General features: G+C 41.3%; 1 protein-coding gene and 1 long non-coding RNA gene across 3 annotated transcripts in view; one reads left to right on the forward strand and one right to left on the reverse strand.

The window, feature by feature from the left end:
* The window catches only part of LOC134068003 (stonustoxin subunit alpha-like), a 62050-nt gene that overhangs the window by 13955 nt on the left and 33736 nt on the right, over nucleotides 1-14359 (reverse strand). The window lies entirely within an intron of this gene.
* LOC134067700 (uncharacterized) lies at nucleotides 9442-14209 on the forward strand. Its single transcript, XR_009936544.1, has 3 exons — nucleotides 9442-9564; nucleotides 12641-12689; nucleotides 12973-14209. It is a non-coding gene; the product is annotated as an uncharacterized LOC134067700 (long non-coding RNA).

Raw genomic sequence — 14359 nt, forward strand, 5'->3', positions numbered from 1 at the left:
TACACCACATTTTGTTACATTTACACTAACTCGTCATTTCTCTGCACACACTAACTTTACCAAAACACTGGAAACCTGACTCAAAATGAAGTTATTTTGTCAAAGAATGAAGCTTGTTTTCACTTCACAAGATACATGCAGTCAATCAGAGTACACTAGGTTTCAAAATACTGGCTACTGTTGACATTACAAAAACTGCATAGACTTTTATGTTTCAGTTTTACAGGTATTTGCATGCAAAACATGCAATCCAGCATTTTTACACTAAATTTCTTGGTTGGGAACTGCGTGTCCAGATGTAATGTTCACATTCAAATGCATTCCAATAAAAAGCACTGTTCACTAGGCCTACTACAGGAGGTGCAGTATAAATGCTGTTTACAGTAGACTATGATAGAACAGAAAAAAGTTTTACAGCATTGCAGTGAACAAAATATTCATGAAACACAAGAGCATTCTGAACAAAAAACAACAGCAAAAAGCCCAGATAAAAAGGGGGTGAACAAAAAAAAACACAATATTACTGTGTCTAATCTCTGCACCTGCTCCTCTCAGGGCTCCTGCACCTCTCACTGCATCTCTCACTAGGCCTGCTCTTCTCCCTGGGCCCCTTACTCTTACTCTTCCTCGTCCAGACATACAGTATTTGTCTTTTTCTGTTTCTGCTTCCAAAAACATCACCTCCTCTTTTTACTGTGTAAGTGTCAATGCAATAGAGAGAAATAACCCCTGCCACTGAATCTAAGATAGACTGGAATCAGCTGTGGTTGGCCCAATTTACCCAACATAAATCATCTGTGAGTCAATTATTCGATTGTTTGTTTATTATCAGCTGAGATATATTGCTTTTGAATTGATAACATTGCAGAAGCAGAGGTTTTTATACTGTATCTAAGGTTTGGAATATTGTTTTAACTATTGTGGGATGTTGTGTGTTAGCATTCGAAAATAATACAAAAACGATCCATTATTTTGTTGGGAGGTATAGTTTGTCTGTAAAGAAAATGTAAGCATTGTGAAAATGTATTCACTGACTGCATACTGTGTGAAAACAACATGAAATGTGTGAATGGTATGGCCACAAAAGACCGATGCTGTGCTAACTGTGTTTAGAGTTTTGAAAATGTGTCAACTGAATGGACAAACACTTGTTAGCGATTGAAAAAAACTGTAATGATTAAATGAGACGGATATGCGGTGCATTTCTCTCCCTCTCCACTGACCAAAACATTGCTCTGGCATCTCTGCTGGACTGACTGAGTTATGCTACGTTGCGTGAGAGAGCTGTGAGGTAGGCTGTAAAACATTCGAAAACTCTGCAACTGCAATCTGACATGCCGAGCGTCATGTCTCTTTTCTCCGCTTGTCACCAGCGCGGTGTCTTCGGGTTTTTACGTGTTTTCTGGCATGAGCCGAACCTTCATGTTATTAGGACGGTCTTATGTTGCCCCCTTGCGGTTGCAGTTTTAATTACAAAGTCCCAGACCTTCGGAATTCCCGATGTGCGGCAAAGAAAGGAGCATTCTCAACCTGTACCATCTGTGCAAGAATAGGCTTAACCAATATGAACGTAATAATCCAAATTATTCAGATGAACGAACTCAAGTGCTTAGGTTAGACAATGGCTTTTTGGTGTAGCCTGGGTAACGTAGGCTAATTGCCTGATCTTAAGTCTAGTTAGAGTTTTTCTTGGCACTATGCAGGAACAAAATAGCATCTACAGTGTCAGGAGTGAGGCGAGAGCGCCTGGCCTCTATAACGCGCCCTGTTGCATTGAATGAGCGCTCGCTCGCAGCACTTGTTGCTGGAATACATAAAATTCTCTTGGCAAGGTGCTGTAGTTGTGGGAATGACTGGCCTTGTTTCTCCCAAAAGGAAAGTAGATTCTCCTCTGCTGATCCCTCTATATAGAAGTTGGTAGAGGAATACTCCTGTACAGTAAGCCTTACTTGAGAATGGCCGTTTTCCTCACGCGTTGCCTGATTCACGCTCTGCGTGAAATGTATTACAGCTGTATTACAATTTACCGCCACGAGGTGGCAGTACAGTCCCCTGTAGCATTGCTGCGGTGTGATTGATACTGTAGTCCTGTGGGGTACCCTACGAAGCAAGTTAGACAAATCTCGGTTATCTAGACATATCGAGGCTGCACAAAGCCTTAACTCGGGTATTAAGTTAAGTGATCCTACGACAGCAGGTATGTGATAAATTTGTCAAACTAGCGAGATATCTGCTTGCGCAACATAGTTAAAAGCGCCTTCGAGTTTGAAAATGTTTGAAGAGGCGTAGCTGATCCAGTAGATTCTCACACGTGAGATGACTTAGTTTTTCAAGATAACTGATTGGTCAGTAGTCAGTAGGATTAGTCAGAGGGCGGTGATTTTTCACAATTTGAGCTATAAGTTAGCACATAACCTGCTCCCGACCAGGTTTGGTTGCGAGCATAAGACACCATGGTGATTCAGCGACGCTAAAACAAATCCACTTTCGTATGACAGCATACCCTGGCTTTGAGCGCATCATACCTCGATAAGACACTAATCGAGCTTCGTAGGACACCCCACAGTTCCACTCATTCAATAGGCGGCCAGGAAGCAACCTCTAAGGCTTAGTTCACACTGGCAGTCGAAATCGGATGTCTTGCATATCCGATCAGAACCCGATCTTTCTGACTGACTGTTCTCATTGCATATTGCAAGTGATCACATCCGATCACATCCGATCTTGGCGTGCAATGCTCAGATCCGATATAAATTACACACACCTGGATTCATTAGGTAGAGTTGTACACAACCAAGTCGTCATGGATGAAAGTGGATTTATTTTTGATATTTTCCAACTTATTATGCATAGCCGCGCCGCAAATACCTCGTCACCCTTAACGTTACAGTTTTCCATGTTTCACCATAAAATGATGACTTGAGTCTGACGTTGGTTTTTGTTTTGCTGGTAGCCCTGGCGCACGCGCTGAATCAATCAATCAATCACTTCCGTCACTCAGAATTACGTTGCAATTGTTTGTCGCAGTGCAAATGACGAAAGGGGCACGTTGAAATCCTATTCAAGTGGTTCGACTGTTCAGATTGAGTCATATCCGATAGTAAGTGATATTGAAACCACCTCCGTATGTGGTGCGAATCAGCATTGGAAAAATCGCATTTCATGCGGTTTTGTGCCGTTCAGACTACCCAAAAAATCGGATTTCGACTGAAATCCGATTTTTTGCTTATCTGGATTGTATCTAGCTTGAATTTTGGGTAGTCTGAACGGCACAAAACCGCATGAAATGCGATTTTTCCAATGCTGATTCGCACCACATACGGAGGTGGTTTCAATATCACTTACTATCGGATATGACTCAATCTGAACAGTCAAACTACTTGAATAGGATTTCACCGTGCCCTTTTCGTCATTTGCACTGCGACAAACAATTGCAACGTAATTCTGAGTGACAGAAGTGATTGATTGATTGATTGATTCAGCGCGTGCGCCAGGGCTACCAGCAAAACAAAAACCAACGTCAGACTCAAGTCATAATTTTTGTTGAGGGTGACAAGGTATTTGCGCCGCGGCTACGCATAATAAGTTGGAAAATATAAAAAAATAAATCCACTTTCATCCATGACGACTTGGTTGTGTACAACTCTACCTAATGAATCCAGGTGTGTGTAATTTATATCGGATCTGAGCATTGCACGCCAAGATCGGATGTGATCGGATGTGATCACTTGCAATATGCAATGAGAACAGTCAGTCAGAAAGATCAGGTTCTGATCGGATATGCAAGACATCCGATTTCGACTGCCAGTGTGAACTAAGCCTATGTGGCCCAGCCCACATAGTTTTAACTGAAATGTAAGCTAGAGAAAAAATATTTTGCGAGCTTTGGGAAATGCCAACAGAAATCCCTATTAGCCTAGTCACCATACAGACTGCAAAACTACAACTCTTTTATTGTTTTGTTTTTTTCGGGTGTTTGTAAATTCAGCCTGGCACTCTGAAAATGTTCGCAAGGCTCTGCACTTCGAAAAAGACGAGCATGAACTAACAATTTGTCATAGGCCTAGTTCAAAATTGCCATTAACACAAGCAGCAGATTAAAATAACACTTTATGTTTCATTCGAGAGTTTGACAACGGTGAGGATGATTAGCACTATGCAAACAAATTGTATTGAGTTAGACTGTGTCTCCGTAATCTGATTTCCTCAATCCTCATGAATGTAATTCTGTAATTTCTCTTTGGATAGCCATCTATCTATCCGATGGCGTCAGTTTAGTTTTCAGGGGACAAAAACGCTATTTTACAGCTTGGTTTGATAAGTGCTGGGGACATACATTTTATATGATCTTCTTAACACTAGAAGCGCCAAGCGCCGGTCATTTGACCGCTGACGCGTATTACTAGAAGCGCCGTGTGGGTTTGACCTAGATATACCTAGAACTGCCGGGCTGTGGTCATTTGACCACAGCGATTACAAAAAAAAAAAATCTTTTCACTCGATTAAATTCCAGGACCCTACGTTCACTACTTTTGTCACCCAGAATTTTTACATGATCGAAAGCACACCGGTACAAGCTAGTTTAGAGCTATTTTGCGCTCACTTATGTGACAACACTATGTTGTCTCGCGTTCGGCCATGTTTGTCCAGGCTGCTATTCTCTTTTCTCACAGCAGATGTCGCAAGGGTTTCCTGTCAGTCGGGCATGAGAATAATATTTTACCATAAAACATATAGTTTATATACAGTGCCTATAGAAAGTCATCATACCCTTTTGAAATAGTTACTTTTTTTGTCTTACAGCCTGAAATCAAAACCCATTTTTTAAAAAAATCTTTTCCAGTTTCATTAACAAATTTAGCTGTACAACATCAAAATAATGAAAAAAAAGTCAGCAGTTCTGAAAATTAATAAAAAATTAAAAAGTAGAATAACAGGGTTGGAAAAGTCATCATACCCCTGACTTAATACTTTGTAAAGCTTCCTTTTGCTTTCATTACAGCCATCAATCTGTTTGGATATGTCTCTATTATAGCTTTGCACACCTAGATAGGGGAATATTTGCCCAATTTTCTGTGCAGAAATGTTAAAATTTAGTCAAATTCTGTAGGGAATGGCGATGGACTGCTCTCTTCAAGTCAATCCACAGATTTTCTATAGGATTTAAGTCAGGGCTCTGACTTTGCCACTCAAGGATATTCACCATCCTATCCTTAAGCCACGACTTTGTTCTTTTGGCAGTATGTTTAGGACCATTGCCGTGTTGGAAGGCGAATGACCTGCCCATATTCAGCTGTCTAGCATGGGGGCTGCAGGTTTTCCTCAATCATTTGGGTGTACTTGGCAGCATCCATTTTCCCTCCTATACTGACCAATTGCCCAGTCCCCACTGAAGAGAAACATCCCCACAACATAATGCTGCCCCCACCATGCTTCGCAGTAGGTATGGTGTGTTTTGGGTGTGTTTGGGTGTGTATACTGTGTTTGGTTAGCGCCTGGAGCTCAGTCCAAAAACTTCAATCTTAGTCTCCAAAAAGTTCGATCTTAGTCTCATCTGACCATAAAAGCTTTTTCCACATGGTAGCAGAATATTCCAGATGTGTTTTTGCACTGAACTCCAAGCGCAATGTTTGGCGAAAACCAACACAGTACACCACCCAAAACACACCATACCTAGTGTGAAGCATGGTGGGGGCAACATTATGTTGTGGGGATGTTTCTTTTCAGCGGGAACTGGGCAATTGGTCAGGATAGAAGGGAAAGTGGATGCTGCCAAGTACACCCAAATTCTTAAGGAAAACCTGCGTCCCTCTCCTAGACAGCTGAGGATGGGGAGGTCATTCGCCTTCCAACACGACAATAATCCTAAACATATACTTCCAAAAGAACAAAGCAGTGGCCTAAGGATAGGATGGTGAATATCCTTGAGTGGCAAAGTCAGAGCCCTGACTTAAATCCTATAGAAAATCTGTGGATTGACTTGAAGAGAGCAGTCCATCGCCATTCCCTACAGAATTTGACTAAATTTTAACATTTCTGCACGGAAAATTGGGCAAATATTCCCCTATCTAGGTGTGCAAAGCTATAATAGAGACATATCCAAACAGATTTATGGCTGTGATGAAAGCAAAAGGAAGCTTTACAAAGTATTAAGTCAGGGGTATGATGACTTTTCCAACCCTGTTATTCTAGTTTTTATTTTTTTATTAATTTTCAGAACTGTTTACTTTTTTTTCATTATTTTGATGTTGTACAGCTACATTTGTTAATAAAACTGGAAAAGATGTTTTTTTAAATGGGTTTTGATTTCAGGCTGTAAGACAAAAAAAGTAACTATTTCAAAAGGGTATGATGACTTTCTATAGGCACTGTATGTGCAATATGTATTATATATGTGATTTATTTTAATAACTATTTTTCATTGACATGGCATAGTCTATGGAGGCGATTTACAGTGGTAAAATGTGAGTTTGTTTTGAAAACGTTGGGACGTTGTTCTATTAGGCAGGCCTACATGTGTAAAAAATATTTTCAGCTGAAATTCGTCCGTCGTAGCCTATTTATGTACGTAGGGCGCGTATGCCTACGTACATTCATAGTTGTATATCTTATCTTCTATTTGTATGGAGTGAGATAGCTGTCAATATATTCGTGTCATAGATTTGATGCACGTTCGTATTTGTCTGTAGTCGTGCATAAAATAAATATTTGTGAGTTCTCAAATGAGTCCAGTCGTGCATAAAATATATTGTGTGTATTTTATCCATCAGAATACGGATGGGAAAAAAATACGAATTCAAAAATTACAAGTACGAAATCAAACTTTACAGGTAGGCTTTCATTTATGAGTACGACTTCGCACAAGTGACTGAACTGTCAAAATACGTCATCGCCACATTCAGAGACATTACTTGTTTGCTGGACTGACTAGGCTACATCGCGTCAAAGACCTATCCTATTTCCAATTTCGAGGTGATTAAAACGGCAAGTGGCGCAGCGTTAGCTTCCTCGACTGCAACGCTGAAGGCCCGGGTTCACATCTTGGCGGGGACGAAATATTATAGCCTAGCTCATATTGACTGAATTCACTTACCGTCTTTGAACGTCGACGAACAATTATTTTTTGTTAATGTTTTTTAATAACAAACTCTCTGAAATTTGTTTACCATTAACAAAAAATTATTTCGCCAGCCAATAATTTTCTAAGCCAAATTGAGCCGCCATCTGGCTAAGCCAGTTACACTTTTTGCATCTAAAAATAATTATATCCGAGACACGCGAAAAATAAACGCGAGCCTATAAACGATTCCCACTGGATAGGCCTACACCACATCAGTATTGTGCTCGTTGCTATGATAGGCTACACAGGACTCAGTTGCATGTTCTGTAGACATGAAGTGGCAACTAAAGCCATTATCAGCCATGAAAACTTCATCAGCCAGCCGTTATTCTCAAAGCAAATGGCTTCGGGGTCTATAGGCTACATAACACACTATCCATTGAAACACATATCCTATTTGAAACCGATCATTCCCCCTCCCCCATACACGTCTAACCAGTTCACGGAGGGGGTGGGGGTTGTTTTGCTATGTGTGGACATGATCTTATAGCCTGACGACGTCATACTCAATTCTTATCAGAATTTGAGTCTGAAACTGCTCCATTCAGCTGCGATTATGGGGCGTGATTCAACCGATACAGTGCGGGGGGCAGTGGCGTCACCAGCCGATTTTACCGGGGCTTCAGCCCGGGGTAATTTGAGCCGAGCCCGGGGTAAATTTTTGTCATGCTTGAATCTATCAGCCAGTTTCAAAATCAACCAGCATTTGCCTGGTGCTAAATGTTGAGCACCACCAGTAGTAGGCTAAGCAAGCTATCGATTGGCATCACAATACAACACTAGCTTCACGTTTCTACATGGGCTAGCCCAGTGTTTGTTTCTCAATCTATGGGTACCGGGCCGCGAGAAGATTATTACCATCGGGCCGTCGGCCGACTCTCTCTGCCTTCTCCGAGAGACGCACCATGCGGCCGCGGCCGCACCCATTCTTTTCGGTCATATTGCTGCGAGATATTTTCGCATAGAAATAACAGGCATATCATATGAAACTACGTAACCTGGCCTTTACAGTGGCACTAGCCACTAGTTTCTATGATGAACGGTTCGCGAGATACTTAGCGTTGAAAATCACAGTTACATAAAAAATGAATCACATGCAGTTCTGCGTCATACCCATTCTTCTCTGTGAAATATCTCATGATTTCGTTACTGCCCTATGGCAAACTGCATATCAAAATAAACAGGAGATCCTACTGATTCCAATGGCGCGTATAGAATGTATCTGTATAATTAGCGGTGATCACGAGAAATCCTTTTTTGAAATCACAATCACATCGCATTTCTGCATTTTTTCATACATCCCCATTTCCCCCACTTCAAAATAATTTATTTTTCATATCAGAAGTTGTATTCAGACCCCTGTTTGTCATATAGCCATGGCAGATGCTTGATATGAATCGTTGGTAGGACTATGTTTGTCTACACACATTCTGAGAGGAGCAGATGAGTAGGCTAGGCTTAAAAGTTCAACTTCGAAAAGGAAAATTGTATGTTTTGATTTAGACCTAATAGGCTATGCTATATCTACTCAGACTCCTTGTCATCCACTGGTAGTAGGCCTAGCTGTATGTCCCTGGACAGTGTAAGCTTATGGGTAGTTGTAACAGCTATAGTCAGATAAGCCTAATTTCTCTCAAATTCCTATAGGCTATCTTGTGTTCCTTGTAAAAAATACAATGTAGGAGTATAACATTATATTTTACAGTAGGCTACTGTAGATCCTCCATTGCCTTCTTCATTTCGCGCACCCCTTAATGTCCCCTTAAAAAAATTTCGGCGCGCGCTGTGCGCGCGCATTGACACTATAGGGGCTTAGCCCAGGTTGTCCTTAAAGTCTAGAAACGCCCCTGGCGGGGGGGATAGCTCTGCACTCATTGGCTGTGTTCGAAATTCTGTGCTAAGTACTACATACTGCATACTGGTCAAGTATACACTGTGTACTGCACACTACGCCCCCCACCCCAGTACGTAGTAGCCGTCACCAGCAGCACAGCGTACTAAATCACTGTTTGAAATGGGTGGTAAGTACTAGTCGCATACTGATACTGACGTGAACCTAGCGAGCAGTATGCAGTGTGTGAAAAATTAGATTTTACCAGTATGCAAAAGTTCCCAGGATGTTCTACTAATGGTGGCAAAATCCTCAGTGTACCAACGATGCTCACTACTCAGATACTGCATCCCATAATGCATAGCGATTATTTCCAGTTTCAGAAAAATTCAACAACGCTGGAGAGGGGCTTAAATGATTAATCGACATGTGACACGTGCCAGTGGCATGTAAAATACATGTCACTGGATCATCGACATGTGCCACGTTCTAATGACATGTCACTGGCATCGGCATTTGACATGCCACTTCGGCATGCCCAGAGCGGTAGATTCAAGGAAACAATGGCGGACGTTTTCCAGGCTACTTCCATTTACTTCCAACTTTATCAGCGGTAAGTAAACAAAAGCACGAAGATTTTTTTATTCTTCTTATATATATTTTATATATCAACTGTGCCAGTATATACTGGTAGTGTTATTTGAGTTGTTTGTGCTGCTCGTTTAACTGTTAGGGTAGAGTGGGGGAAAACGCTCCCCTTAAGGAAAATGTGGCCTTACTGTGAAAACAAAAGCTAAATGTGTTCTGAATTATTATCATGGTTATAAGTGGCAAAGACATTAATTATAAACCAACTATGAAAACTTCCTAGACTTTATATTTCTTTAGATTTTTAACAAAAATAAAATGTATGCAAAGCGGGCGTTTTACCCCAGCAGTGGGGCAAAATGCCCCCCATGAGTGGGGTAAAATGCCCCCTCCTAAAAAAACTATTTGCTTCATACATTGATAGCCAAATCAACAGGCAAGCTGTTAAGCAATAAATGAATTGTAAGATACTATATTTAATTCATAGATTAGGCTTACCAGCAGCCAAGTACACCTTACCTAAACTAACATAGCCTACACTCCTTAACTGACCACGGAAAATTACGACATTTTACCATGAAATCAGTCTTCCTTCAACTACGTCACGAGCGTAAACTTCACAGTGGATATATGCGTGTCCCCGTAGTCAATGGGATGCAGGGCAACAGTAAAAATATAACTTGACTGCATCTAGTGATTATTATGGGAGAAACAGGCGGGGGGCGTTTTACCTCACGGGGGCATTTTCCCCCACTCTACCCTATTTTGTATCTTAGTTGTGACCGAAATTTCAGAGCCATAACGTTACGTTAGCCCAGGGCTGGACTGGGACCAAAAAACGGCCCGGGCATTTTTGGCCATAGTGGCCCATGATAATTTACACGATAAAACATATGTGCACACTGTTTTGTTTGTAAAACATATTTAAGTAAACCGCAGAAGCCTACATGGAAGCGAGTAGGCTAGCCTACCCTTGCTAAAAAAATATTAATTATTATATACTCTCTCTCTCTCTCTCTCTCACACACACACACACACACACACACACACACACACACACACACACACACACACACGCACCCACTAGAGTGACCTTTAAACCAGCAAGGATGAGGTTGTGCACAAAACTCATGCTATTAAATGCTTCACTAAATAAATCCTGCTATAATTTATGTTGAGCATTTGCACAGTTTTAGCCAACAATTCACCTTGGTACTATTTAGTGAAGTTGTATAGGCTACACATCCCAAAACATTTTCATTGTTAATTTCATGGGCTATCACCATTCCTGTTTCATTCCATGCGTCTGACTGCATGTCTGTGTGTATGGGTGTCTGCTTGTCTGCGCAAAGAAATTTGATAGTTCGCTTGTTGTACTGCGTCAAGATTGACAACAATTTCGACCAATCGTGACTATCTTAAGATTTCAGAAGGTTGATGGCGAGCCGACAACTCGTTAATTTGATGGGTATCGCAATTCAAATGCATGCGAGAGGAGTAGGCCTACACAGAAACCAAACAAAAAGACGCGCTCACACTATAAAACTTTGTTTTGCTTAACTGGGTGCTGAATCCTACATAGTAGGCAGGTTAATAGGCCTACGTCTAAAAGAAGCATGGGGAAGCAGCAGTCGCAGATTTCAAACTTTTAATTGCTCGTTGTGCGCCCAAAAAGTTCAGCCAACATTTCGGCTACTTCTTACCTGGCTCACAGTATCTATTCTGACCTCGGCTCCTCCTCAATCTGTCCCTGCTGGGTCACGTCTCTCACCTCTTCCTCCTCCTCCGAATCAATTTGAATAGCTACTCCTTCCTCTGTGTAACTCTGTTGCACACTCGCATGTGCCTCTCTGAAGGCTGTGCACTCGGTGCTGCTTCTGCACTGCTGCTATGTCGACAACCCTGTTTGAACTTGTGGTGGCAAACATTTCTGTAATTTTAGCACATTTTTGCTGCATCCACTTGTAGGCTTTAGCCTTTTATCTCGCAACTTCTCTGCGCCCCCCTTGCGCTCTTGTGGTTTGTCTTCGTGCACCTTTTTATACGGACGGTTTCAAACTCCGGTCGAACTCCAGTCAAGAGGGATATGAGGCCGGCAGGGAGACAGGGAGGGGCCTGAGATTTCATTGGACTAGCCCAATGTCCATTAAGGCAGTCAACCAATGGGCCGCGATTCGCTACCGTTGTGGCCGTACGCTAAATGAGCCTAATATATATATATTTTAATTATTATTATTAAATTGACAGCCTCGGCCCAAATATATGCGTCGGCCCACCGGGCATTGCCCGGTATGCCCTATGGCCAGTCCATGCCTGCGTTAGCCTACAAAGCTAACCTTAGACGTGGAGGGAGGCTATCTTAAATGTTCCTATGTCAATAAGGAACGTCAGACAAATCACACTTAGTTAGAGCAACTTTAGATAATATATGGGGTTATCAAGGAGTTTGTATGAAATGTATAATCCTATTTACTGAACCTGATGGCGTTAGCTAATGTTAGCTAGTCAGCTCACGCACATTCGAAATGCAATGAGGGGGGAACCATAACGTGATCTTAATCCATGCAATACATGGATTATCTTAATACATGCAATTCAGCATCAGATGTGCTCGTTATCAACGAGTTTGTGATTAAGTTATTGTTCTTCAGGTGAACAGTGGAACTAATCAATGGGATGACATTTGCTTTATACCTGATGTAGCTTGTTAGCTTGCTAGATGGAAAGTTTCATGGCACTAGTGAACCTGAAGCTGAACTTGTGATCTGAACATGACATGAACTTAATTCACAACGGAAATTTCTGTTATGAACTTCAGGCCAGGGAAGCTGTAGAAGCACAATCTGTACTGTAGGTAGGCAACACTTGCGTGTCCAGTCCTGTCCTGTGCCACTACCACTGTTCCAACTCGGGACAGTGAGACGAGAGCGTGGGATAGGGGCGCGTGTACAGTGCAGTACTACTTTTTGCTTCAACTGCTGTTGATGTCAGGTCAGGTGGCAGTCAATTTATTCCACATTGAATGTACACTGAGGTATATATCACCACAGTAGGTCGATGTATTTGATGGAGTTATTTTGATTGCAATGATTATCTTGCAGATGCTTGATGCTGAAAGTGACGTGACAAGAGGACATTGCCTTTCATTAGGTAAGTGGTCCTTCTATGGTTCTTTCTTTTTCTTTTTTTTACCTTGTATTGATAACTGATGTGATGTGGTGTGTCAGGTTAATGATGCTCTAAGGACAGAATTTGGTCCATCCATAGAATAAGAACAATGTTTGCAATGATGTAGTCTAGTTAGCTGTAGTGGGTATGCTTTGATGTAGCTTGTTAGCTGTAGTTGGTATACTGTAATCTACCCCAAATGTTAATATTTTAAGTGGGTAGAGATGGTAATGCTTTTAAATGGGTATATCATCTCTCTCTGTAGCAGTGCCACTGCATTGGTTGACACCATAAGGGAATCGGTCGTCCTTGCCCGGAACAACTGCTCCACTTTACTGATGATATTGAAGGCCTGCGATGGACGGTAAAGGGTACCCCTCTTGAACTTCTTCAGTTGTAGCAGTACACTACATTTACTGTTAGCACAGTCATTGCTATTGTCTGTAACAGCATGCTGGCATTCCCCACAAAGTGAGTTACTGATTACTCTCAGTATTGTTCTCATTACAATAAGAAAAGTCTCTCCTTGTGTTGGTGAATGCAATGGCTAAAGTTCAATGATTTCTTATAGCCTGTCAGCAAATATCCTCAAAATAACTCAGAGATATTGTTGGGAATCACATTGTTAGTGTTGTTATTGTTATAGTCCATGTGTGGATGTAAGGTGTGGCACCCCCAACCAAACTTGAAGGGGTCAGCCGTGTATGGGTATGTAAAACTCTTGCTGGCCTTTTGCTTTGGTTTATGCTAATAACTTGATGTGGCATCTCTGAATGTGTTGTACCACACTGACTTTTACCTGCTCTCTCCATTTTCCACTGTGCCTGTACTTGCCTAGGACCAAGGATGCAGAGGACAAGAAGGGTGTGTAGTATGTAGTATGTGTAGTTTATGGTTTAGGTCCAAATGAAGGGACCCTCCAACATCTCCAACACCTCCTGTCACACCTCTAGCCAAATGTGCTACATCTTCCTCAGTTAACCTTCTTGTAGGTGCGCATAGTGTATACAGCATCCCTTGCACATTGAGTCTTTGGTTGTTGACACACAGTTGTTGTTCAGACTTGGGAATCTGAAATGTTTTTCAGAATGTCTTTGCAAATCTAAATGGGTCTAAGCCCTCCTTGTTATGTTGCAGTCTCACCGTATCTCCCCCTCGGCCTTTTTTGTGTTTGTTCCTGTTCTTGTTGTTGTTAAAACACACTTGTTCCACATATTGAAAATGTAATATTCATTCAAATTAGCCAAGGCTATAAATGCTATGATGCTTTCTGTTGGGTTGTGCACAGCCCACATGATATGTATCTGTCCCTATCAAATAAACCATAAACAAACAAACAAACAATAAACAAATGTAGTGAAAACCCAAAATGTATCATCCTTTCTATATCCTACTGTTAAGTGCTTTCTTGAAACAGTTGATTGAGTTACACGTGTGTTATCGAAACAGTGGGTGTCCTGAACAAACTGTTGAACAAACAAACTTTTAATATTTCGGCCGTTATTGATTGTTATTTCTTTATGTATTTTTGACATGTTTATGGCTAGTCTTAACATTTTAGTCAACTAAAGCTGTGTAGTGGCCATTAGGCCTTCTTCAAAAGAAACTAATTAATAGATTGAATGCATTGATCTAACTTACTTTTAACGTAT

This window comes from Sardina pilchardus, chromosome 20, assembly GCF_963854185.1.
Source record: "Sardina pilchardus chromosome 20, fSarPil1.1, whole genome shotgun sequence".
NCBI lineage: Eukaryota > Metazoa > Chordata > Actinopteri > Clupeiformes > Clupeidae > Sardina > Sardina pilchardus.